The sequence below is a fragment of the Cygnus olor genome, chromosome 1 (assembly GCF_009769625.2).
Source record: "Cygnus olor isolate bCygOlo1 chromosome 1, bCygOlo1.pri.v2, whole genome shotgun sequence".
In the NCBI taxonomy this organism is placed as follows: domain Eukaryota; kingdom Metazoa; phylum Chordata; class Aves; order Anseriformes; family Anatidae; genus Cygnus; species Cygnus olor.
In genome coordinates this window covers 122179589-122207566 of record NC_049169.1, presented here as the reverse complement: position 1 = coordinate 122207566, position 27978 = coordinate 122179589, and the positions used below count along the sequence as shown (strand labels likewise).

At 40.9% G+C, this 27978-nt stretch overlaps 1 protein-coding gene across 4 annotated transcripts in view; it reads right to left on the bottom strand.

The window, feature by feature from the left end:
• TAB3 (TGF-beta activated kinase 1 (MAP3K7) binding protein 3) overlaps positions 1 to 24708 on the bottom strand; it is a 46948-nt gene extending 22240 nt beyond the window's left edge. For all 4 annotated transcript variants that reach the window (XM_040531148.1, XM_040531157.1, XM_040531167.1 and 1 more), the window contains exon 1: positions 24571 to 24708. The gene's annotated coding sequence lies outside the window, so the exon portion shown is untranslated. The remainder of the gene's footprint in view (positions 1 to 24570) is intronic.
• Positions 24709 to 27978: the final 3270 nt, after the last annotated feature.

The window sequence follows — 27978 nt, the reverse complement described above, 5'->3', positions numbered from 1 at the left end:
TTTTCTGGGCTAAGTGGCTTCCAGGCTCAGTGGCCCAAACCACTGGGAACAAAAGGCTCACATCCCATATCACTGCACAGCACCAGGCAAGCAGAGCAATGAGACAACAACAGACGAGTGCAGATGATGGAGCTGCAACAGACAGGAGCAGACAGGACAGGAGCTCCTGCTGAGCTGCAAGAGACTAGGAAAGCAACTCTCCGAAGATTCTCTTTCATGGCATGCACGTGCTGAGGGACACGCTGAGGCACGCTACATTTAAGGTGCCTTATCATTACTGAAAGTTCACAGCGCAGTTCACATCAAAAAAACAACCCAAAATTGCAGTGAAAGCAAAAGCCACTTCATCTGCAACTTTCAAAAGTGAGCAGAGGTTACCCAAATCCTAGTCGAAAAGTAATTCACAAGGATGAAATAAATTAACGTTGCTATGTACACTGAAGATGTAGTAACAAAAGCATTAAAGGATATTGTTGCAGAATTGGTCCTGCTGTGATAAGACACAGAAATGACCTTGGCAGCCACTAGTGAAACTTTGGCATTATGCAAAGCATTACTCCAGTCCTAAACAATTCCACCCATCATTGTTTCACACCTTTTACATGACTAAATTGTATCGACAGGAAAACAGTATCTGTGTCTTCCTCCCTAAAAGTCACTTATGAACTTTGTAAGTTAAGAAAATAAACTGGAGTCCACACTTCCACCAAACAACTGATATCTCTCACCAAAAAGAATGAATATAAACCAGAATTACTATAATCTTGTTACTCCCCCACAGTGTGTTCAGAAGGAAATCTATTTTACTACTGTTATTTTAAACACTAAGTCACCTAAAATAAACATAAATGAATCATCAAAAATAAGAACTAATTGAAAAACAAATGAGGTAAATACATACGATGTGAAAGTTTGTAAGTTATGTAATGGTGTGTGCTTACAATGCAATTGCACCATGCAATTACAATATATGCAACAACTGAAACGATTCCTGAGTAAATTCCCACAAAAGGCTATCCGGGAGACAGCTTCTCACAAAGCCTCATCAATTTAAAATGAATTATGAGTTGTGTAACAGTAGTTGTGCCTTGAATGATAAGAGGAAAACCCCACCCAAACCAAACCACAACAGTAAGCAAATCAGTTTATAGAAAAATCAACTCTTCAAAAGACACCGTGCTATTGTACCTTTTAAGCAAATTCCTTCATCTTAAAAGATTATTTAAATCTTTAGATTAGAAGGATGAGAAAACAGATGGATTAAGTACAGACCGGTAAAGAGCCTCAATTTTTCCTCAGCATACTACACAAATGTAATTCTTACATTTTATTGTCCTGACTTCTAATCTAATGCATGCTGACACTTACAGCCAAGAAATGGATTTATTGAATGACATATAGATGAACTCAACCCAACCTTTGTAAATTAATGTTCTTTTCCTCTTTTGTTCACTTGTTCACCATTGCTGTTCAAAGTGTTGAGGAAAAAATTCAGATTCACGAATGCAGCACGTGTGTGTGAGAGAGACTTTTTTTTCCCCTTTCAGTGCTCATTGGGCGCTTCCTTCAAACACCTGCACAGGATACTCCGTCTAAACACCGCTGGAACTTCAGTGTGGATGTACCATGAAATTTCGCTAGACAAAACAGTAGAGCATGACCAACATCTTACTTATAGAAACTTCAGAATAAAACCAAATAATATTCGATACAAATCAGGGAGCAAAATGAAGTGAGCATACATAACATCTTCGCCAAGCAAAAGCGACTTGGATTTTAGTGACATTCAAACTCATTTCCAGTAGCAAAGTAGCAAATCCAATAAACAGTTATACAATCCAAATTCATGACAGCAATTTCTAATTGTGATCTACCAAAATATCATTTGCCCATACCAACAACTCATACCTCTTCATATTCGCTTCTGGCATTTAGGTATAAGACTTCTAAGTAACAGTGATGCCAGCATTTTAAGACCTTTATTCCTGTTCTGGGCCACACAGAAGAGCAAAAACAGTCTGAGTACTCTCCCCGAAAAGGAATTTTACTTGTTTCTCATGTAGTGGATTGAGGGAGAACTGAGGAGTGAAGACAGGAATTGATGTAGCAGAAAAATGTGAAATTCTAAAATACAATTTCATTAACCTGGATTAAGTACATAAATATATTTTCACCAAAAAAATGGCAGTGTAAATAAAAACGAGACCATACTGAAAAGAAAAAATATGGTGGTTTTTTTTAAACAAAAGAACAAAGTTTAACACTCATTTATAATCACTTTACCAAAACATGCATTTTGTTTCCAAAGCTATGCTAAACTAACTTTATACTGGCTGCACAGTATAAATTCAATTACTTTGAATTATAAGATTCTAAACGTATCTCAGTCTTATGTGCTAAATTTATTTATGTATTGGGTTTACATGGCAAGGTTTTGGTAGCAGGGGGCTGCAGGGGTGGCCTCTGTGAGAAGAACCCAGCAGCTGCCCCATGTTAGATAAGGGCCAGCTCCAGCTGATGACACCAAAAGGGACCTGCCGCTGGCCAGAACTGAGCCAATAAGCAATGTTTGCGCCTCTGGGAGAGCAGATTTAAGGTAGGGGAAAAAACCTTCTGCACAACTGCAGCTGGGAGAGTGAGGAGTGAGAAGCAGCCCTGCAGCCCCCCAGGTCAGTGCAGCAGGAGGGCAGGAGGTGCTCCAGGCAGGCAGCAGCAGTTCCCCTGCGGCCTGTGCAGGGAGAGGCCCCTGGTGGAGCAGGCTGCCCCCCTGCAGCCCATGGGTCCCACACGGAGCAGATCTCCACGCTGCAGCCCCCCCGTGGAGGAGCCCACGTGGAGCAGGTGGATGTGGCCTGGAGGAGGCTGCGGCCCATGGAGAGCCCCCGCAGGAGCAGGCCCGGGGCCGGAGCTGCAGCCCGTGGAGAGGAGCCCACGCAGGAGCAGGGGGGCTGGGGGGAGCTGCCACCCGCCCGTGGGGGACCCGTGCTGGAGCAGTTTGCTCCTGGGGGATGGACCCCGTGGTACGGAGCTGTGTGGCAGCAGTGCTTGAAGAGCTGCTGCCTGTGGGCAGCCCCCGCAGGCTCAGTTCATGAAGGACGGCATCCTGTGGGAGGGACCCCACGTGGAGCAGGGGCAGAGAGTGACTGTGAAAGAGTGGCAGAGAGATGAAATGTCAGGGGCTGACTGCAGCCCCCAGTCCCTATTCCCCTGCACTACTCGGGGGGAGGACGTAGAAGCAGATGACTGGGGGGAAGGGGTTTTCAGGTTTTTTTTTTGTTTGTTTGTGGTTTTTTTTTTAAAGTTTGCACTGCTCACTGTTGTTATTATTGAAATAAATAACTGAAATAAATTAATCTTCCCCAAGCCAAGTCTGTTTTGCCCACGACAGTAATTGTTGAGTGATCTCCCTGTCCTTATCTCAGCCCAGGAGCTGCTTTGTATTTTCAGCCCCTCTCCAGCTGAGGAAAGGGAATGAGAACGCAGCATGGTGGGCACCTGGCATCTTGGCAAACTCAACCCCCCACAATTTATTAAATGAAAGAAGTTGATAATATGTGCTATGAATCATATTCTCTCTGAGAGACAATTACAAACTGTGTTTCTCTGGTCACGATAACAGAGTAAGAGTTCTTCAAGTTACCTTTGTTATTGCATTTCTCCTACTTACTTTTACTTATTTTGTTGAAGTTAATCTCAAAAAGAAGTTACTCCATTAAAAAAAAACTTCTAATCTGAAAAGCTGTTTAGAAGAACACAGTACACGGAGTGCTTAAGAACTAAAAAGTATTTTATAAAAGAAATGCCTTTATCTATATAATTGAAAACCGTAACTGCTCGTTAAAAACATCTACATTCATGTTTCATGACTACTTCCTTCCAGACTGCTAAATTCAAGACATCAGATAGTATGGAAATAATCCTACAAAAAAAAAGTCGTCCACATTCTGAACTATGTGCTGCCCCTGTGGAAGGGGAACACCACATAACACCTTTTCCAAGTAATCTATTATCTTCCCAACAGCAGAAGCGATTTCATTGTGCTACGTTAGCATAAACAAAGATATTTAAGGTGCATTAAAGAGATTAGCCTACTTAGTAGAAGTTTCTTTATTAAAAGCCATGGCAAAAGAAAGAGTGAAAAACTACCCACCTCTCCCAATGGTAAAATATCACCTGTTCCATCTTCAGCACTCAAATGCAACATCTACTCCAAAGCATTGATTACTATTAGAGAACTAAAAAATGGGCAAGTTAGGTCCCTGGAAACTATGTTACTGGTAAAGAATTGGTAACACATTCAGTACAATTTCTTGCAATAAATTACTCTATTTGAAAGGAGTGCTTAAGGGTAAAGCCAGTTGAGCTCCTAGAATAGTGGTGAGCAAACCAGTTACCCCCAAGTCCTCCAGAGCTTTGGCTACAGTCCCCCAGGGATGCCGAACTTCACATATGAGGCAGCATGAAAAAGCAGCGAGATGAGTTCTGTTGTAGCAAGTTACAACCCACCCACAACAGCTTTCTGTCCACAGTGGAATCAGAGCACACGGCTGTGGCACTGTGAGACAGCTGACAGGCAGCTGAGCGCAGGAGAGGCACCACAAGCAAGAGGCAAGAACCAAAGAAACTACTTAAAACTCCACGTCACCTGCCCACAGTCCACACAGTATTACTCTGTACAGAAAGTCTCTCTGAAAACTACAAAGGAGAAACTGAATATAGGCAGCCTGCTCTGTACTACTGCTGTGATTACACTCAGACTTTCTTTATCTCCGTTACTGTACTGGTTACGTGCTTCCAAATGCTAGGGTACTTCCACACACACTGCATGCCAGTAGTAAAACATGAGAAAACAAGAAAGGAATTAGCTCAGCCAACAGATTTAGAAAGCACTGACTTTGAATTAGACATGGTAAATATACATATATATATATATATTTATATATATACACACACATATATATATATATATATATATATTTAACTAACATTGTGGTGTTAACAAATAAATGTGGTTTTGGCCAGGGAAGTCTACAATGCTACGTGATCACATCCCAATTCCACTTCTGTATTTCAATACTCAAGAAGATGTTGAGGTGTGTAATTACTGTGGTGCTTCTAACAATGGCTGCAAACACACCACAGCTAAGGTTTAAAAAAGTGCTTTTTGACAAGTAACATTTTGCATAAGACCTTAAAATTTTAAGATGATTCAAACTGAGTTTCTTTGCACTGAGGATCAACTGAGCAAAAAGTTGGGTTTTTAACATCCCATCCCACACATACCTACTGTTTAATAGGCATCTGCACCCAATTATAGCCTTGTAAACACGCCTGGCGTGTGACCTGGCCGCAGATGCAATCACATAATCACACCTCTAATCCTTGAGTAGGCTCTGGAACCACTGTTGGCTTCAATTCAAAGGTGCCTGCAGAAGAATATTCAACTGGCTGTAAATGGTTTAAAGTCACACTATAATGATACTAGGAATAATGAAACAAACAGTTTTGTACGCTAAGTTTCCATTTATTGAACCATTCAAATAAATAAAACCAAATAACCAATCCATCCCACAGGTGTCAGAACACCAGCTACAACTTTGGATTGCTCTTGCAGCACAGGAAAGCAAACACTTTCACTGCCATGTGACAACTTCATAAAGATTTGTAGCTGAAACATCTTTTAAAAAAAATCTCAAATACAAGAAGCTAAGCTATTACAGCATTTCCAAGACAACGGTTTTTCCTCACACCTGTTTTTAGGCCCACAATCACACTATTTAAACATGATGTATCACAAAAAACAGGAATTACTTTTCTCTGCAACAGTCCAGGTAAAGTAATTTTTAGGATTATATATAGCTAAAAACTTCTCTCACACCACATATATCACAATGACCATTTGTTACAGAAGCCTTTTTATTTACAGGGTGACGCATCCCATAGCTTTTGGAGTACACTGCTTCACAGCCTGGAAACAGAGCTAGAAAGGAATACAAAACCGAACTTATCTTGTCAGTTCATACCAACATAGTAAGTTCCACAGAGCAAAAAAAGAAAAGCAGTCAATGTTTAAAGCTGAGCTCAGCTTGCTGCTGTCACTTGCTCTGAAGTGAATGACTGGCTAAGTCACTAAAAACCACAACTGAGTGGGGTTTGGCAAGCTGTTTTATGATGAACATTCATTCATTTGTATGAAAGAAGGCCAACAGCTTCAAAAAGCTCCTGGATGGCAGGAAGGCAAAGGGAAACATAGTAAAGAAGTATATGGCAAAATAAAACTAAAAATAAAGCTGACAAATCGCTGACCAATTGGTCTCTTAAATTTTGGTAAAGTTACACAATCTCACTTGCCAATTCTTGATGCAATTTCCCTGTGCATATGGCATACAACAGCTCCACAGGTGCGTCACCTGATGGCCTAGAACAGCTCAGAGTACCGAAATGGAGCATACCTCATCAAAGCGAGCACGACAACAATACCGTTAGCTCACACTGATGAAACGGGAGTGTCAAACAATGAAGACATTCCTTCTCTTGTTTTTATTCATTTATGCAATGATCAATTTTGCCCATGTTTGAAAACTATTTTGACAAATTCAATAAATGAGGAATGTGGAAATACAATGTGGTTTGTCTTCATCACACAAAAGGCAACATGTAATTCCAAGGCACGAGAAACCTGGAAGAAGGAAACCCATTTTTCGCACAACAGGGACACTGCCTGGGGATGGGACTAAAGCATAATTAGGTTTCTTCTGTGGTCTGTGGGCAAGCATTTCAGTGACAGCTGTTGCTAGGAAAAAAATCAGAAGTTATAATCAAACACTGTTCCCTCTTAGGAACCTATTTTGTGTTGCTTTGTGTGCTTTAGTATTTGCTTTGCTTTTCTCCCTTTCATTATAGTCTGTCACCCTTGTAAGCTGTCAGCATCTAAATGAACGAGTGTTATCTATCTACTGTTCCTCCTCTTCCATCTATGATAAAAGACATCAAAAATGTCACAGTGTTGACACCAATTAAACAAAAACATCAGGCACTGAGACAGCATGTTACCAGGTGGAAAAGGATTTAGTATGTAGAGTACAAAGATCTTGTTTCCCAAACAAGTCAAACATTATTCTATGGCCTTGGTCATGATTAAGTTTCTGTCCTTTAAGGTAGCATCTATATGTGGCACTAGGAGAACTTATTTATTCCACTGCTTTGGAAACAAAAGAAAAGGAGTCAAAATCATCTTAACCCTAAATACAAGTCAAATCTTCATAAAATAAAGAGTACTTTTAATTACTTCACAGTAAGAACTGAAGGATAATGAGAAGGCTACTTAACTGGAAAAATAATAATCCTTTTAGCAAGTGGCTAAGAAGTACTTGGCTAGTAATTCCACTACCAAGAAGATACTAGTAACCTTCTCGTGTTTATAATGAAATGCTTCATTAGAAATGTATGGTACTCTCACTCCCCCAAGCAACTAGAAGCAGCTCTTGCTACACAACAGTTACAACCCAGTAGGTTTACAAGGCACTGAGACAGTTCTGGAATAATGCTACTAAATAGCAAGTAATAGTTTCCACAACAGTTCTGCAGAGTACCAGGTCAAACAAAGTTGTAAGAACAACTAAGTTTGTAGGTCACAGAGATAATCATGAGGTTATATCACAAGTATCACGTTCATACCTGTCCTGGTTTCAGGTAGGACAGAGTTAATTTTCCTCCTAGTAGCTGGTAGGGTGCTATGTTTTGGATTAGGATGAGAAGAGCGCTGATAACATGCTGATGTTTTAATTGTTGTAGAGCAGTGCTTACACCAAGCCAAGGACTTTTCAGCTTCTCGCTCTGTCCTGCTAGCGAGCAGGCTAGGGATGCAGCAGGAGCTGGGAGGGGACAGACCCAGGACAGCTGACCCAAACTGGCCAAAGGGGTATTCCATACCATCTGACGTCATGCTGAACAATATATAGGGGGGGGCCGGCTGCTCGGGGATAGGCTGGGCATCGGTCAACGGGTGGTGAGCAATTGCATTGTGCATCACTTATTTTGTACACATTATTACTATTAATACTATTATTATTATTATTATTGTTGTTGTTATTCTTTTCCCTGTCTTAATAAACTGTCTTCATCTCAACTCACAGACTTCACTTTCCCGTTTCTCTCCCCCATCCCGGAGAGGGAGGGGGGAGGGTGAGCAAACGGCTGCGTGGTGTTTGGCTGCCGGCGGGCTAAACCACAACAATACCAAAATTTATAAGGACGATGAATCGTCCTGCTTGCCAGGACATACAATTGCTGACTGAATAGCTGTGAACTACAGGCTGCGGCTGGAAAAAATCCTGCAGTAAACCAGCTCGCTCTCAGATTTCCCAATTCACAAACTCCAAATGTTGGCCCTACTAAATGCAGTGTAAAAATTATATGGGGTGGGGGGGTGGGGAAGTGGCTGCTACATCCTATTTTAGGAGTCAAAGTGAGCCAGAAAGGATACATATTCCCTTCCAAGAATGTATAAAATTAAACATGTACTAACAGTATCAGAAAACTTCTACTGCAAATCCATGGTACAGCCCATCCGTATTTCCATGTTTACCAGTTACTAAAAGCCAAGGCCCAACAAACTGCAAAGCCACTGGAACACTGTTTAATACGTAACTGCTCCAGAAAGTAAGCTTCCTTCTCAAAAGTGACATTAAATTTCCTCATAGAATACCTGTCTCTGAGCATTGCTATGGAGGCAGAGGTGTCTGCAGGTCACCAGCTTGAGTCCCTACCAGGAATTTAACGCTGTCCCAGCCAAGGAGACGTCTGGCAGCTCCTACACAATGTAAGTGATCCTCAGCATCAGCTCTTGCTCCTAGATCACAAATTCACTGCCACACTTGGCATTCACTTGCAAGACATTCAGAACAGGCTTTGTTGTAAGATGCATTTACACTGGTCAGAATACAGCGAGTCCTCCCACAAGAGACTTCCACAAACTGAAACACTGAACTCCTGCAAAAGTATGGACTAGTTACTATTCACTCAAGCCAGAGGTTTCAGGAAGACTGAAGGCAACAGTCATGATCTAAGAATATAAATGTGTCACTTGGCTTGTCATATAAAAGTAATAAAATATTAGAATTAACTACACTCACAAATCCACTGTTACACATGCATGTTGCTATTCACATAATTAGCTTCAACATCTCCCTCACTTCTGTTCACCTTCACCCTTTGATTCAGGCTTCTCCCTGTTAAAATGTTTGCTCTAAATAAATGGGTTGCTAGCAATAAAACTGAAAGAAACTATTGTCCATTTGCAGAGCAGAAGCAGCATAATCAGGTTAGTCATCTGAGACGGCTGATATTTCCGTACAGGCACACAGCTGCACTTCATGCATTCAGTGGTATACCACCCCAATTTTGAACCAGCTATTTGATTTACTTGGGTGGCTCAGAGCAAACAATTTCACAATGAAATAAGAGTTTGGCCATCTCTCTGAGTCAGCTGAAGCTACAAGAACTAAAAGATGTAAATTCACTCTTTTGAGTTAACCATGCTATGAATAAGCAATAGGATGGGCTATTAATGGCAACAGAAACTTTCCAAAATAAAGTTTCATTGTTAAATAAGCTTGAATTAAACTATTCTTAAATTAAAGTAGGTAGAAAGAAGAGAAACAGTTCTAAGCCAATCATTTCAAATAAACGATCGGGTTTCCTGCTTCTGAAATACCTCTGACAATTTTATGATGGCTAATAGCAATAATGTCATAAATGAAAGTTAAAAATAACAAGACAAGTAGGATTCCTCTGATATGTATCCCATGAGTTTTTATATGACAAACCTTGAAAATATTCTGTGTTAAGTACGCTGGCTGAACCCAAAGGTTTCTGTTTTGTTGAAAACTGCATATGCAGAAGAGCACTACAGGATATGACGCAGACAATTTCTGTAACAGCACCTGTCTCAAACTTTCAAATTTTGCTGCACCACAAAGAAAGCAATTGCATAACATATTTCTACTTGTAAAGAAGCATTCCTTTTAATGCAGAGATAAAAAGGAGAAACTAACTAGAATTAGTTTCAATTTAAATGATCTATGTAAATTTATTAGCAGCCCATGTAACTGACAATGGTGCCAAAAGCAACATCTATTGTAAAGGCTGCCCCTGCACTGCATGTGCTGGAACACTTACACCCAAAACAACAAGCTGAGAGATTACAAAGCAGAAAGAATAAAGGGGTCCTGGGAAGCACAGGCACCTACACAACTCTGTTTCTGGCCTGAGCGCTACCAGCCTCTCCTCACTATGGCCACCTTAAACTAAAAGAAAAACACTAGACTAGAAAAACAAGGAGCTGAGCGAGAAGACGAGAAAACCTGCTTTCAGGATCCACAGCAAACACACACTAATGGAGGATATGACTCTACACAGAGGAAACAGAGGAGGGAAGTGGAGAGGCACATAAACAGGAACAAAAAAATACGACAGAAATAGGGAGGGGGCCAACACAGAAAAAACACGGAAGAGACAGGAGTCAATACAGAGCAGCGCAAAGATTAAAAAGTGCAGAGAAATATGAACCAAATGCTCTCTGATCACCAGAAAACACTAATTTCCATTTTTGATGTTTTGAATTATGTTTTCACATACCAACTGCCTACATTTCGCTGATATGACTAATTGCTATAAAATATGGTGGACAAGTGACGCAGCACGCCCATCTTTTGGGTGAGGCAGGAGAATTTATTACCAAACTGTAACATGGACTTTACCTATTCTGTGATATATTCCAACAATTCTTTGCATGAATAACCATAAGACTGCTACAAGGAGAGACCACAACAAGAGGTGACATACAGCATTAATTATATTATCTATGTATGTTTACTCTCATATGATAATATATTAAGATATATAAATAATATGTGTATATATTATTTATACACACATATAGGAACATAGATGCTTGAGGGCATGTTGCACACGAGGAACTCCTGTACCCAATTTCCTAGTGAAACAGAAAAGAGACGTTAAAATAAGGTTAATCTGCCACCATATATATATATGTCTATACAGATATAACCAGGCATCATATATGTATGTGATATAAACTCTAGATCAAACTTTGTTTTGCTTTAGGCAAGGGGGGGGGAAGAATACCTTAAAAATTAGATCTTTGTTTATGCAATGCAATTTTTGTTCTGCTAAGGCCACATTTATCTTCCTTCTCTACAAAGAATACTAACAAGAAACAGTTAAGTCCAGTGGAAGGAAAGCTGTGACTTTTTCCTAAGCAACTTCCATAATCAAGTTCTATGCTACAGCTGATGGAGAGAGAACCCTGGGTGGTGTACGGTAATGGTTAAATAATCAACACTCAGATAAAGCTGTAGCTGTCCTGTCTGTGGCACTGCTTCAATGGCAAATCTCCATGAGGAAGTCTAGATATTTCAGACCCACTTGTTCCATAATCTTAGGCCAGAAATAGGACAGCCAAAATAGATAATGGAAAGACCAGAATACGAATACAATTGTTCATCCTAAGATGCACTGATGCATTCCTGCCAAAATTCTTGTACAGCTTCAGAGGACTTGAGCAGTAACCAGCAGCTTTACTTGATACAAGCTTCAGAGTGTCCTCTTCCTTACAGAGAATCTGGCACTACATCAGATATTTTAATACCAAAGTGAGCATGCCGAGAGACCACAGATAGCAGCAGTAAAAGCGCAGCTACCAGCACTGAGCTTTTCCACAATGATATTGACTTCTACCTCACACTGCAAGTAACTTTCATGCTTTTCCATGAGCCCTGGACAGATGACAGGATCGAAAACTGATTTTTCTGACATTTTAATAATCTCTAAATTAGAAGCTTTATGAATTTCAATCACTTTGCTATATACCACCATGAATTGATGCTAAAGACCATGCTTTACCTGTCTTTAAAGACCTTTAAGTCATGACTTCAGTAGGTTAAGGAAAACTGTACTTACAGTCCTGACACTTTGATTACTCCCTATGTATGCAAAGGAAAGTTACAGTAGTCAAGTCACATTTGTTTATTTTTGTTGGTCTGGTATCAGGCCAGAAAGTTTCAGAGCCAGATGATGAGATTAACACAATTCATGGTGCATGACTTTTCAATGTAGAGTGGAGTATAAAAAGACCAATTTTCTGAAGATGGAGCTATAGTCCTCCTTGCCTGCAATCACAAGTTTTAGAGGAACATGTTAAAACAACTCTGTGGCTCCATAAAACTGGGTTACAGGAGAAAAAAAATAAAGGTGAAGGGACCCTTTGCTAGTAGCTAATCTTTCCACAGTTGACTTTGCATGGCTGTCTGATGCTAAAAAGTTACAAGCAAGTTTCACTTCCATCGGATCCAGTTATAGGAAAAAAATGGTATAAATCTGACCACACTGCAAATGAACAAGGCACATTTTCTGAAACTTCCAAGAATAATAAGTATGACTTTAAGGCATTTCATCCAAAACAGTCTAGATTCACTATTTCAGCTTTTAAAACATTATTTTATGCTGTATCAAGAATATCCTTCCAAATGCAAGTTAAACATACATGTTAAACACTTAAAGCAATCAGTATCTCTCTAAAGCCAGATCATTTCCACACTGATCTGCCCTACTGTACTCCATTAAGGCTGGCAGGATAAACTGCTCTGATTTCATTTCCCTTTTAGGAAGCTACCCACATAATCCTGCTTTAGAGGGAAAAAAAAAAAAAAAAAGGCTCAAAGACAGCCCAAACTTAAAATAGTTACTAACTCACTCTACTCTTCAAGACATTTGGATTATTTCACATGCCTAAAACAAGATGCTGTCCAGCAGCTCAAGGTAGGTACACCCTCCACAAGCACAGCCCTTTTTAGCAGACTTCTCCATTGCCTTATGTAGGGTCCTGTGGATAACTTGGTAATACAGTAGCAAAAGAACTGCCTGAAATGTTCCTTACACTACTATAAAATTACCCTGGTATTTGTGCTGTACTCAATGCTATTCACCTTCACAAAAATGAAAGAGTGCAACAGATACCCAATAATCTAAGTGGCTGCAGATGCAAGCTACAGGAGCTTTTGTCTTTCACCTAGTAAGAGTACCACTTTTTTTTTTTTTGCTTAGATGCTGCAGCAAAGCAGCATAACAGTGTTCAGCTAGTTCTTTAACGAATCTCCAACTTCTTTACTGTTCAGCTTTGGCAGTATGCATATGGTTTGTAGAGCAAAACAACATGGAACACATCCAGCTCTCCACTTAGACACAACGAATTTGAATCTGAAACACAGGTCTCTTGGTCTAACTCCCAGGAGTCTTAGAAGAACATCATCTGCTGAGAACACAAAGGGGAAAAAAACAAAGGTCATACCTTCCCACAAATCAAATGTAGTCCTGTATACAAGAGGTTACATAGCAGAAAAATCTAAGGTTTAAAATAAATTGCACTAAATAAGTCACCCCCCATCAGTCAAACACACTGCCACCTGAGTATTCCCCTGCAGCCAATGACCAACAGACAACATCTGCCCTACACACATGAAGGGCACAAAGCAGCACGAATCACAGAATGGTTTGGGTTGAAAGACTACCTGGTTCCAACCCCCCTGTCATGGGCAGGGATGCCATCCACTAAACCAGGTTGCCAAGGGACTCGTCTAACCTGGCCTCGAACACCTCCAGGGATGGGGCATCCACAGCTTCTCTGGGCAACCTGTGTCAGTGCCTCACCGCCCTCACAGTGAAGAATTTCCTCCTGACATCTCATCTTAAATTTAGTTTAGCCATTACCCCTTGTCCTATCACTTACAGATGTGTAGATTTCAGAAGCCCAAATACATTAAAATAACACTGTAATCTGATGCTTTGAATCCGCAGTCACAGTGTGAGTAGTCACACCCTCTGCTTAGCCAAACAGCCCCAGTGACTTCTTCAGACTTTGGTTACCATACCTTGGGCTCTCAGGGCCCACTAATTCTCCACTGCTGTGTGGACGGCTTAACCTACGGGGTTACCGTTAATTCTTCTATCTTCTCACTACTGATTTTGTCTGATTTTCAAGTTAATTAAAAACAAAAATCACAGAAATTTGAACACTTATAAGTGTTCTCCTATAAAAAAAAGGCATACTGAGCTCTTGGTACATACATGCTCCGATACCAATTATTTTGCCTGATAATTTGTCATGTTTCCACACCCAGCCATTCACTTGGATCAGAAGAGCAACTTTCTACATACTTGAAAAGTAAGTTAACTGGAGACACAGATAAAATCTGTCACTGCCTTAAAAAATAAAAAAGAGTCACTGCCTTAATCAACAAATTTCCAAGTATGCAGACGAGTAAAGACATTCTTTATGTAGTTATACACGCTCAGATTAACTGAACAGGTTCCAGGAAACAGACTGCACATGAAGTAAAACAGGCTGCAAGTTCAAACACTGTAGTATCGACTATACGGCAAAGTATTTAGTACATACATCACAGCTGCCCATAACTGAACACCATCATGAAAGAATTGTAACATGCATGTTTAAACTATACGCAGGGTGAGAATTTGTAATCACGTATTACAACAAACAGCTTATTAAATTCACATGATTACCTTTTACTTTCAAATGAGAGCCAAAGAATTAAAGGAAATCTCACTACAAGAATTCTAAATGATGCATCCCAATCTATAGAATTGTTCATATAACTGCTCTTAGATTGGAAAATTCAATTTTATTACTTTATATTTTCAGTTATTTTATCAATTAGTGGTGTTAACAAATATGTCTCTATAGAGAACATTATATAACAGAACAGATATAACCTGGACAAATTTGGGAGTCTTAAAAACTTAACTTATTAGCAATATCTGTAATATTAGAACTTCCAACTATGAATGCTATTTCCAGAAAGAAAGGAGAAGAAAAGAATTGCTCAAATGCCAGAAGTGCAAAATAATTAACAGCAGGGAAAAAAAAAATTAACCTAACTACACTCAATTATCAAGCTTCTTACAAACTTTCTTGAACAGGGAACTTAAGATTGCCTCTGCTTATTTGAGGGCTGCAGTCTACTTCCCTTCCATGAAGAGAGAGAGAAATAGGCAGCTATAAGGGAAAAGGAATACTGAACATCCAAATACTGTAACTTTCTCTGCAGCATAGGATGTCAGTCACAGCTGAGAACACTGAAACAAACAACAAAAACCACAACAGAACAATCCCCAAAAAGGAGATGGGCTTTTCCTGTTGTTGAACTCTGAAAACATTTAAAATTGAAATAAGTGAGCATTAGCTACAAAAACAACCTCTAACTTGAGGAATTAAGTTTTGGAGGAACAAAAAAACCTTTGTCCTAGGAAATATTTATCAACATAAAATGATACAGTGCAAACCATCAGCTGTATTGGGTGTTTCCACAAGAGCAAACTATCACATAGGCAGTCTGGTCTGTTTCATAATCACTTTAATCCAGCAAAAACACAGCAATTTGCTTCTCCTTTTCCTAGTCTGCTTGCTCCTCCCAAGGGCACTAGAACAAATGTTTAGGGACCAAATAGCGAATGGATTATTAAAGCTGAACTCTTATTTACAACTGCCAAGTACTAGCTCAGCGCTGATCACTTCTCTGATTCACCTCAAAACCACGTGAAGCCTTGTGCCAGGATAAATGAAAGACACTGGGCCAGAAGCAGGCAGCCAGGAGGGAGAGCAGCGTCAGACCAAAATGATCACGAGATCTCACCAGGAGTATCTGGAGCAGACTCTTCCTTTAGGTAAAGACAAAAAATTGCTACAAATTAGACTGTTTTGTTATTAGTCTAAGCCATACACCTGTGCGCACTTTTAGCAGCTTTCTGCCTGTCTGGGTTAGTAGAGCCAGCTCATAGCTGCAGCCTGCTTTCAAGAGACCAATGTATCTGGAAGTCTCAAATGCTCAGTATGACCACTGGAGAAAATGGGAAACTAGAAATCTTGTTTACAAGGTTAAGTGATATGGCAATCAGTTCAGTACAGTACCCTGCAACATCCAAATGACCTACATTAAAGCAAGCCAGGAACCCAAGCCTTGGAGAGGGGGGTGGCTGTTTCAGCATCCCTGAAATCCCTCCTGAGTCATCTTTTTTTTTTGTTTGTTTGTTTGCAAGAATCAGGAAAAGTTCTTAGCCAGGACCACAGAAAAAAAAAACAAAGCTATCCTATCCATCCAGATGAGCTATGAAGCAATTTCAGCAAGCAAGAATCACTGAACAGAGAAAACTTAAACAGGGGGCAAGCGATGCATACCTGTATGATGCTGGAAAAAAAAAATGTTAGTATTTCAATGAGATACATAGCAGTGATATGACTTTAATCTGGTGTCATGAAAGAATTAAGTCAAACACCTAAACCCAAGTTTGCAAGCCTCACAGATCCTTCCTGAAAAGTTAATCAACAGAAAATTTTAAAGTTATATGAGTAATTCCTCAGTATTTTAATCATCTTGGGTTTGTAACTTATTTAATAAAACTAACAAACTTAATGTACTCAAATATATCTTTAATAACAACTTATAATTCAATTTTGAGGTTTGTACCTTGGTAAAATCGTTTAATGCTTAAGCATTACTTTTTTCATAGCTAGCAATTTAAATAACGGTTAATGGAATCCCAGCTAAATACTAATACAATTGCCATACAACTATTTCACTGCTTTTCAGGAAGACGCTTCTGAAACCATCACCACCACTCCAAAAAATGTTTTGTGGAGTGCCTGCCTACAGGGCAGCCTTCTAGTGCCATTGTGTCATGCTGTACTCACCGTGGGGTAACCAGCAGCTAGGATCTTCACGCTACACAACACAGGACCCACTGCTACTTGTGAACAAATAAGCAAAACCATCATGTTTCTCTGATTGCTTGTGATTTCTTATAGTTTAATAAAAATTAAGATTATTTACGATTATATAACATGTTTATGTAATTATGTTTATGTAATTCACATATTCTACTATACTCAGAAATAACTTGCCCTAAACATTTAAGCCTACCCCATAGTTGCTGGGAAAAAGAAGAAAAAAGGAAAAAAAATCAGTAAAAAACAACAACAAAACAAACAGGAAAACAGACAAAAAAAGGTCTTAGCAAGTCTAAGTGCATTCCCCCTAAGCATGTGGAGTTTTCATTTTCTGAACAGACTAAATAGCCTGTGCCATAAATAGTTTCAGTTAAAAATGAGTGCAGCTTATGTAAGCATGTGGCAGTCATCATAAGTATTCTTACTGACAGCAATACAACAAACGATGGCAAATAAAGTACATAAACATGCTCTATTCAGAAAGTAGCATTTAGAAACTAACTCGAAATACCAGTAGGGTTTACTATAAACTACTACTAACAAATCTTAACATAAAACATTCATTCTCTGAATGAACAAGAGAATAGAATGATCACCAAAAAATATACCAATGTTCCTGCTCAAGCAAATTCATTCAGAGTAGCCCCAAAGAAATTTCTGACAGTCATGAGAGCACAGCTTTTACTGTAAGACACGTCTGTACTCTCTCAAATCTGTATTCTATTACATAACGAAAAAAAAAAAAAAAACAAGAAAAAGAGAAACTAGAATGTTAATTTCATAACTTTTTTCCCTCCTTAATCAAAGGCCATCATAAAAGCTTAGGCCTTTTTCTTCCCCTTGCCCTTCTTCTAGCACTCTGTATATTCTTACAAAAGCTTTACCTTTCAGACCTTTCAAAAACCATGAGACATTAGGACACTTCTTCAGACTTCTTTATAGAAAGAGGGACTAAAAGCATCACGTAGATTTTAACAGGAATCAATAGAGGGGAAAAAAGAAAAGAACTTTGGTGGGGTTTTTTGTTTATTTCATTTTAAATTGAATTCATGCAAGAATAGCTGCAACTTCTTTTGATCCTTTTCTGCCAGTTCCTTAACACTACCTCTCCCCCCCATCCAGTTCTTGCAATTATTAAGTCCATACAGAGTAATTTCCACACGGATTGTTTCAATGCGTCCAAGACCGGCAATAAAAAGAAAGTTTTCTCCCTCTACCTTAAAAAGTACGCAGAATGTTCTCTTTGAGAATGTATGGATTCCTTAAAATATGAGAGAAGCAGAAGCTCTTCTGCCATTTTTTCCATTGTTTCCAAGAGGAGAATCCTCCACCAGACACCTACCCAATAAAGCTTTCCTTTGACCTGCAGGCAGACATACATGAGAACAAACTGCACGACGGCTTCTGCAAACGAAAAGCCCAGGAGCTGTGTAGATACAAACAGAACAATGCAAGCTGCTGCCTCCCTGCCCCGATCACATCTTGGGTAACATATGCTCTTCGGAGACCTGTCATGCATTTTTGTTACAACTTTTACAGAAAGCAGTCTCAGTTAGGGAAAAGCAGCTTTCAAGCGACCGTGTGTTCCTCCAGAAATAGTACTGCTTGTCACAGTACTAGCAGTGTCTGTGTTGTTGGTTCTGCTGCCTTGCTGCCTAACAACAGCAAAGATCAGTGAAGATCCCTCGATGTCCATGTTAGTACAGGGAGATGACATCCACTTAAAACTAGACACCCAGGCTTGCTCTACAGAGTTGCTAGAAGAGAAGGTTTCTTTCCTGTATTTGGAAAACTTGATCAAGTTGTTCTTTACAGAAGCTGCTCATTCATCTCCCTCTCACAGACCCCTTCCTCCTAGATGAAGGAACTCTGTTTCAACACTTAACTTTGCTGACCCTTTATTTTTTTTTCTCTCTCTAAAATACAGTAGATGGTCTTTTCTAAAGACAGATAAAGAACCTGATCTGACTTAGGCCTCTTAGGCCTAATGCTCCCTTCAGCCTTGTTTAGCTCAACTCCCAAGCCTGAAAAAGGACTGGCAGTAGAACACTTAGCTGACTTGGAACTTCCTCTAAAGCAGAAGCAGCATTTACTGTATTTAGCAAGGGCTTCAAAAGCAAAGAGGTAGACTGCAGTTAAGAGGGTCTGTATTCTGACATTTTAAATTCATTGCACTGCAATAGATATGGCAGAAACAGTTACACCCTATTCCTTTAAACTGGATATTCCAACAAAAAAAAAAAAGAACAGGTTTGTTACAAAAAAAAAGCTCAAATAAACACAAAAGGAAGCTGGACATGAACAGAGAGAACTCACCACTGCTACCTGCTAGTGGCACAGGTACACACCGAAGACTAATGTCTTCAACACAGAAGCAAGAGAAAGTACAAAACCACATACATCACTCCAATGAATTACTCAGAAGCTCACAACACACGACCCATTTGTAGACTGACAGCGAGACCTGTTTTGAAATACCTGCACAAAAACACTGCTGCTCATACAGAAGGAATAGTAAGCAAACTTCTACAACCACATTTTTCACAATCCTGCTCTAGCAGCAAGAAACAAAGCAGAGCTCCAGACTACAATAACTGTTGCCCTACACTGTCCATTTGAAACTTAGTAGTGAGTTGCAAAACTCATGCCGACCTACAAAAGCATCAAAAGATCTCTTTTTAAAAATCTAAGTCTCATACAAGCGTTCTGAGTTCAGTTACAATACTTACTCAGCAATTTCAGGGTTAGTAAAGTCACATCTGTACACTATCAGACCACTTAGAAGCAACAACTTGATTTTGTACAAGTGGCACTCTTGTAGAATTACCCAGAAAATGAAGGTTGTTTTTTTTTTTTTTTTTTTTTACCACCTTCAAGTCAGCAGGGGGAAGGATAACATTTGACAGAGAAATGCTCGTTAGTATAAATTTATCCTATTAATATACTGTTTTGAACAAGTATGAAGGAACAGAGTAAAATTGTACCAAATGAACACTTTGTCTTATCTGGATATGTCACTTTTGACCTGATGTTAGCAGCGTTACAGTGAGAGTCACTACTCCATCAACACAATCTTAACGGTTTCGGAAAAGCAAAGCAGGCACATTTCAACAGCAATGCTCCACAAGTGACCTAGCACACAGCCCACTGCTTCTGCAAGCTGATCTTCAAGGACATCAACGGGAAAGGCAAATTTTAAGTTCCTTTCAGAACTTGCATAAAGTCTGGGTAAATAGAGAACCCCTTACACCTTTCCGAACTATTGCTGATGGCATGCCCAATACCAAAACCCAAGGCAGAACACAAATCCCTGACTCTTCCAAGTGTTAGCAGTAAGTGTCCAGGGCTTGAGTTAGCCACAGTGTACAAGCTCCCCACAAAACAGAAAGAATTATACTTGAGGATTTATATACTGCGTGACGAATGCAATCACATACAAAGAACAAAAGAAGCCTTTCACCAGCTATTTTCAATAGCCTATAATATTGTAAACCAGTAAAGATTTCTCAAACAGATGAGACTTTGGGCCAAAAAACTTTGAATACAACCAAGGAAGGGAAAAAGGAAAGCTTAAAGCTACAATCAGATTAAAATACTAGCAATGCTGCGGATCTCATGATCAAACTTGAACAGTCAACACTGAAAACATTTTAGAAAAGTATCCATACTTTTTTCTGCCATGACATCTGAGACAAATGCTGATAGGATTTTTTATTTTTTTTTTTTCCTAAAAGCATCCCTAACTCTACCATGATTTCACAGAAACTGATCCACTTTTCAAATTAATATACACTTTAGTGGACATATAATTTCATTGGAATGCAAGCATTTTATTAAGCACATCAAGTGCAGAACGTGACTGACTGCACGCAACCTGCTGAAAAGTGTGTTTTAAGAAAACATTCTTAACTATCCATCAGCAAGCCCACACGTAAGTAGCAAAACATCTATACTTAAGCTGTGATAGGCTACTGAACACTGCTATAGCACAATGACCTTTAACTCTAGTCTGTAGCTTCACTGTTCACTTACAAAGCCATCCTGCTTTATACAACCTCTGAAAAGAGAAAAAGGAGAAGTAACTTTCCTTATGATAGAGTTAGGTCACGGCAGAACCCAGTAACGCACTGAAGATGCTTTTAGAACACCACTGCTTTAAATTCAGGCCCTGAGAAAAAAGAAGCCTACCTGGAATCCAAGAACTATGGCTTCTTAAGAACACAGAGCTGTATATAACCTTAATGGAGATGAAATTCTTCACTTTTGTACTATATTGCTATGCTGGCTGTAATGAAGCAGCACTTGGAGGAGAACAGACATTTGAAGTAGTAATCAAGGGGATGCACGGACACTGAAGTGTTAGATCCGCTCTGACATGAAACTGAGCAACTGCATGTGATCTATCCTGTATAATTAATCTTTAAAAGGAGAAAAAGAACAAGAAAAAAAATGTTTCTTTCTATCTTGATCTGTATGGTTTATTAGCAACACTGTAATTTGTCTCACCATCTTATTGCATGCTGAATTTTGACAGATGTTTTCAGCTTCTCATGCCAATAAAAAGGCTTCAGTGATTCCTTTTCTAGTGGCTGTGCAGATGAGTCTCCTGGATACTAGTCCTACAGTGCCATCTTCGAAGCACTGACTGACACGGCACAGAAGTTGACACCAAACCCTCCACCTCATACAGAGTAGGAGGCCATAAAAGATACTCGGTACTACAGAACCTTCTGCAAGAACAATATCAGGTCTAACATCTTTTGTCTTAAGCTGGAGACAAATTTGTGACATATTATTAACATATCCAGTTTGAAAGCCTTTCACAAGGATAACCGAGTGATACTTTAAGGTTTGCCAGGATACAAGAACCTATTCTGGAAATGTTTTGAACTAACACCTTTGACATTTGCATAGAAGAAACTAAACAAGCATTTCTGAACTCTTATCTTCCCATGTGGAAGAATGCTTACATGTGCAAACTGCCACCATGACATCACCACACACTCAAACTCAACAATATGAGTCTTGGTCTTTCACAAGACAGCTAATGTCACCCTTCAGACAATATTTTATTCTATTATGCCTCTACAGAAATAAGTCTACAGAAAGTCTACATTATTATAGATAACTGAATGAAACTCCAACTTGTAAAAAAAAAAAAAAAAAAGACAGGTATCAGCAGAAAAGTTTGGCAGAGATTTGAAAGTAATCCCCCTAATATCAGTTTACAGTGCTAGGCAGCACTACCAGTTTCAAGTTTAGGGGGTGTCGTCCCTCCTACCCCCCCAATTTGTGTAAAAACAATAATAAGGACAGGAAAACACATTGCAAGAACACAAGTCACAGATATTTCTACCTTGTAACTCGAAACACTTGAATTCAAAAGTAGTCCAAAAGATGCTTATGAAGAAGTCTGAGGCTTTATACAAACTCTTAGTTTCACTCTCCATCTGTCACCTGTCTTTACACATACCAAGTAACAAAAGTAAGTCTGTCACTGTAGATACCTTTACTTACATTTATGCGTGCACAGATACTTACGTACACCTGCTTCAGCTCACAGTTGTGGAAAGAGACACACCGAGGGCAAAACATGTGCTGTAGTCAACTTGGATGACTAAGCAGGCATAATAGAAATATGCAACTCTGACCCCAACCAAGAATACTTTATACTTTTGCACACCATCCTTTGGGGCTACTTATGCTACTTAAAACTACATACAAAACAAATCATCACAGGATCAAAATGAGGAGAAAGCATCTACAGACTAGTACAACTGTACAAACATTCTTTCCTTTAAGTGCTACCTGATTTCTGAGAGGGGACAGAGACAAGCTATTACCCGATAACATTGAGAATCGCGTTAATGTATTCACTTGGAACAATTCAAAGGAATCATTTACCATTAGAAACTGCTACTCCTCTGCAACTCAGCGGATAGGTATCAGTACAGGCATATCATCAAAATCTGGTGGAAAAGGCAACCCATTTTCACAACACCTATTCATTTTATCTACTTCAAGATGATGACTAACAGAAAGAAAAAGGAGCCTCCATGAGATACACAAAACAAGAAAGAATGGACAGAGATATCACCATATCCTCTTTACATATATCTGCAGTCACCTATAGCAAAAGTTACAACACGAACCAGAAGAAAATATATCATAAAGTAGAGTGTGCATCCATCACCCTTATCCATCTCACTGTACCTAAACCAAAAGGCCTAAGACTAAAGGTAGACTTCTCTGATTTTATTACCCTTTACTAACGTGTGTAAAACTTGATACATTAACTGTCTTATGAGCGAACTGAGTCTGAATGTACACACTGATACAAGTTGTTAGATTATTCTTATGACTGCTACTCTCAACTGACACCATTCGCAGGCCAGGACAAAGGGCTGACTTTAACAAATGTTGTGAAATACTTTATTTTTAAGAATCCTGTTCCTCTCTCATTGCTAAGAGGAAATGAATTTAACATATTTCATATAAAAAGAATTGTTAGCAGAAAATATACTTGACAAGGGGCAGGGGAAAGCAGTGCTCTTCCCACAAGTCTGAAGACCAAACTAAAGCTACCAGAAGAGTTATGGACCTTGGCCCACACAGGCTCTACCTGCAATTTTAAGAGTTCTTTTATGCTTTGCCTTCTGAAAACAGAACTGACCAACCATTCTGTGATTCTAAGCGGACCTCTTACAGAACACGAGCCTACAAACAATCAGTTCCCAATTTCAGTAACAGTGAACAGCAGCACTCAAGATACCAGACACCTCTCAGTGCACCACCAGGAATGGTCAGCCTATCCACTCGCAGTATTTATTTGGAATGGACAAAGAAGGGAAGAGGGTAACTGCTGTAGAACATCATGTTGACAAACTGTAATGTTCAGTAACTATAAAAGCAATGGAAAAAAACATTAGAAATAGCCAACTTTCTAGCTAATTTTCAAAGTCAGAATCAATACAATAAATATTAATCATTACTAATGGCATCTTGAAATTAATTAAGCCTTCAAAGACGCCTATGTCCATGCATATCTATCTGAGCAGAGCGTCTTGCTTTACAGTTTGCATCACCTTGCAGCGCAGCACACCTAGGCCATACTATTTTTTGGTTGACAGGGACTCTCCCTCAAGCTCCAAAGCGCAGTTGCTCCCAGACCATTTGAGAAACTGCCTTTCCTCGCCTTGTTTTCTCCTTGCTGAAGCAGGGGAAAGAACTGCCAATGCCAGATCACAAGTCACGTCTGAACGGGGGTGAAACGCACTAACCGCAGGGCCAAACACCTAGCAGGGGTATAACACCAAGGCATACGGTAGCATCTGCCTAGCATACCCAGATATAACGATAAAGCAACCCCACACAAACCGGGCTGTTTTCCCCCCAGCAGCCCCCACAACCGGCAGGACCTGCCCTCAGGACAGGAGCCCGGGCAGAGCACACCTACGGCCTTGATACCTTTGAGGCCCTCCCACCCCCAGCAGCACCACGGCGGCTGCTCCCCCTTCCCTTCCCTTCCCTTCCCTTCCCTTCCCTTCCCTTCCCTTCCCTTCCCTTCCCTTCCCTTCCCTTCCCTTCCCTTCCCATGGCGGACCGGCCCCCCCAGGACCCCCGGGGAGGTCTCCAAGCCCCGAGTTTTGCCCTCCCCCTTCCCTCACAGGCCGCGTTCCCCCCCTCCCCAAGGCCGGGGACGACCCCCCCCTACTCCCGGTGCGCCCCCCGGCCCCGCCGCCCCTCACCGTGCTGCGCTGGGGGCTCGGCTCCGCCGCCGCCGGCCGCATGCCCGGCCCCTGGGCGCCCCGCCGGGCCTCCGCCACGGCGGCCGTTGGAAGTGGGGGGGGGGCGGCACGCGCCGGCCGTTGGAGGCGGCTGGGGGGGGGGGGGGGGGGCGCGCTCCGGGTCTCCGCGGGGGGTGGGGGGGGGTGGGTGGGAAGGTACGGGGGAAGGGGGGGGCCTGGAGCGCGGCCGCGAAGCGCTTCCGGGCTGCGGGCGGCGCCGCACGCTCAGTGCGCGGCGCTGAGGCCGCGAGACGAGGGGAGGGGCCCGGCCTGCGCCCGCCCGGCTCCGGCATGGCGCCCGGCATCGCGAGAGCGGGAGGGGCGGGGCGGGGTGGCGGGCGGCTGAAAAAAAAAAGAAGGCTGTGGAGCTGGGGAGACCTCATCGAAAACAAATAGTTAAAGCGAGAGACCTCTAAGGTCGTCTGGTCCAACCATCGCCTTACTACCAATGCCACTCACTAAACCACGTCCCTAAGCACCAGGTCCAACCTTTCCTTGAACACCCCCAGGGACGGTGACTCCACCACCTCCCTGAACAACCCATTCCAATGCCTGACTGCTCTTTCTGAGAAGAAATGTCTCCTCATTTCCAACCTAAACCTCCCCTGGAGCAACTTGAGGCCATTCCCTCTAGTCCTGTCACTAGTTATCTGCGAGAAGAGGCTGACCCCCAGCTCCCCACACCTTCCTTTCAGGCAGTTGCAGAGAGCAATAAGGTCTCCCGAGCCTCCTCTTCTCCAGACTAAACAACCCCAGTTCCCTCAGACGCTCCTCACAGAACTTGTGCTCCAGGCGCTTCACCAGCTTCGTAGCCCTTCTCTGGACACGTTCCAGGGCCTCAATGTCCTCCTTGTACTGAGGGGCCCAAAGCGGAACATAGTACTCAAGGCGCAGCCTCACCAGAGCAGAGTGCAGGGGAACGGCTTTCTCCAAAAAAAGAGGTTTTGGGAACCCGGTGCCGGTTCCTCACGTGGCTGGAGGCTGTGTGAGGGGCGGCCTTGGCACCCTCCACTTTCCATTCTCAGAAACTTCCTCATGAGCGTGTTTAAAATCAGTGCCTGCTCCACGCGGTCACCAAAACATTGGGCATCGTTTTGTGAATACCACCAGCAATAAGCTGTGTGGACACAACAGCTGTATTACAGTTCTGAATACATTTCTTAATAATTCTTCCATGTAACAGGGGATACATGTTAGTATAAAAATGCCCATGCCCTGTGCTCCTGCCCGAAACTCATGTCACCCTCTGCTGTTGTGAGCAGCGGTTCTGCATCCCTCTGCTCTGAGAACAGGCTTCAGGCAGCTGTGACTGATGGATGGACTTTTCATTGACGTCAGTGGAGCCTGAAATCTCTGTTCAGGCAGAGCACTGCAGATGGTTTAGTGGGTGTACGCTTATTTTTTCATCCGTAAACTGGGCCTTAGTTTGAGATTATGTTTCGTTTGTGTGCCTGTGTAAGCTGGTCTAACATGCCTGCTTCTGAATGATAAAGATCGATAAATATAAAAACCATGATTTGCAGTTTTTTTTTCTCCTTCAAATGTTTTTATTTAGTTAGTTAGCATCTCTCTTATATAGTCCTTTCTCTTACTTATCACCATTCATCAGAGCCACAGAACGTCACTGCGCTGAAATTACTCAGAGCAGATGCAGAGCTCCTGTAACCACCTTCTACCTCGCTGGTAAAAATCTGGGGAGTGCAGGGTGAAGCGGTGAAAGGAGGCGGCATGCATCTTGTATTGTCATTACCGACTGTTCACGTCATCTTCCTTAGGCTGAGGCCTTGGCTCCTGTGTCAGAGATTGTGTAAAGTTAATTAAGGAATTCCTGTATTCTAATCCCTACATCGGAAGCCAGCCAAGCCTGACTAGTGTTTTTGGAGAGACGAGATGCAAAACCAGAAGGAAACAAGATCTCAGTGCAACAGTGCTGTTATCTAACAGAGATCAGTTCTTATCCTATGTTTGAAACTATTATCAAAATCCTAAAGTGCACATTCCTCAGCAAAAATGCATAATTTCTAAGTATAAATTGGTGCTTTTGGACCTAATTAATAGCACTAGAAGGTCTATCCGGTCTCTTTCTTGATATGTAAGAAAAAACCCTGTGCATAGCTGTTGATCCTTGATGAGAGTCTTTGTGCCCCTGCACTGACCCTTCTTTGTTCAGCACTTTTTGTGTTGTCCAGCTCCTGCCTTGATTCGTCCTGTCATTTGTTGCTTCCAGATTCTTCAGATCCACATCTGAATCAAACGTTTTCGCTACTGTTCCTTACTGTCTGTCTGTAAGCTCCCTGTACTACAGCTCCCGGGCATCTTGTTTCGCCTAGCCACTGTATAATCATAAGACTAAGCTCCACAGCTCCCTTTCAGTTTAGCAGCCACCAGTCCTTTATAATTGTTAGGAAATGATGATTTTCCTCTGCAATGGACTGTAATGGAAGACATCCATTAGCAAGTGCTTCGTTTATGTTCACATGTGTCACTTTCAAAGCAGTTTTCCAACAGAATTGCAGAGACTTGGTATCGTGTTTTTAATCTGCCTTTAGCTGTTCATAGATTTGATGGTGGAATTGTACTTCCAGGAAATAAATCAGCTTTGAAAGTTCACAATTAATCATAATAATAGCCATAAGGATTTTTTCTTAAATTCTTGAGCAAAGCACTGGCTCTGCTTAAGGATTTAGGGAAAAATCCTTATGGCTACTAGGTACCTGGTAACCCAAGAAATCAAAGATTGTATGTGTTTTAGCTTTGCTGAACACACCTCTCAAAGTAGTTCATTTTATTGCTGATCCATTTCTTCTGTTTCCTGTTATCCGTGTGACAACTGATTATATGAAAAAGTAATATTAGGAAAGTATTTAATGTATTTTTAGCTACTTCTAATGGGATTTAGCAGCTGGAAACAAGGAGAGCTGGCACTGAGTAATCAGGGCAGTTCTTAGACAGCTGTGTGGGAACCAGTGCATCAGTGCGCTGAAATACATCACCATCCAAAAAATGCAGTATACGAGATGAAAATTTTGAAAAATAGACCTTGATTCTTGCTGCTAAAACAGTAACTCAAAGTAGAATTGAATTCATTGTTAAATCCAGTTCTATAATAACTTGTAGATGAAAATGCACCTGGGCTTTACGGTGTTTTTTGTTTGTTTGTTTTGTTTTTTAATTTAATGCTTGTGGCATTTATTACTATAATCTTTGAAAAGCCTCAGGTTGGGATTTAAATTCTATGCTACATTCATTTTAAGCAGAACAAAAATATAGTTAGTTCTGCTCCCCTTTCCTTTTTATGAACAGAAATCTGAGAGATACCTTTTCCTATTTTGGAAGAAAGCAATTTTCTGCATGTTTGTGCCTAAGAAT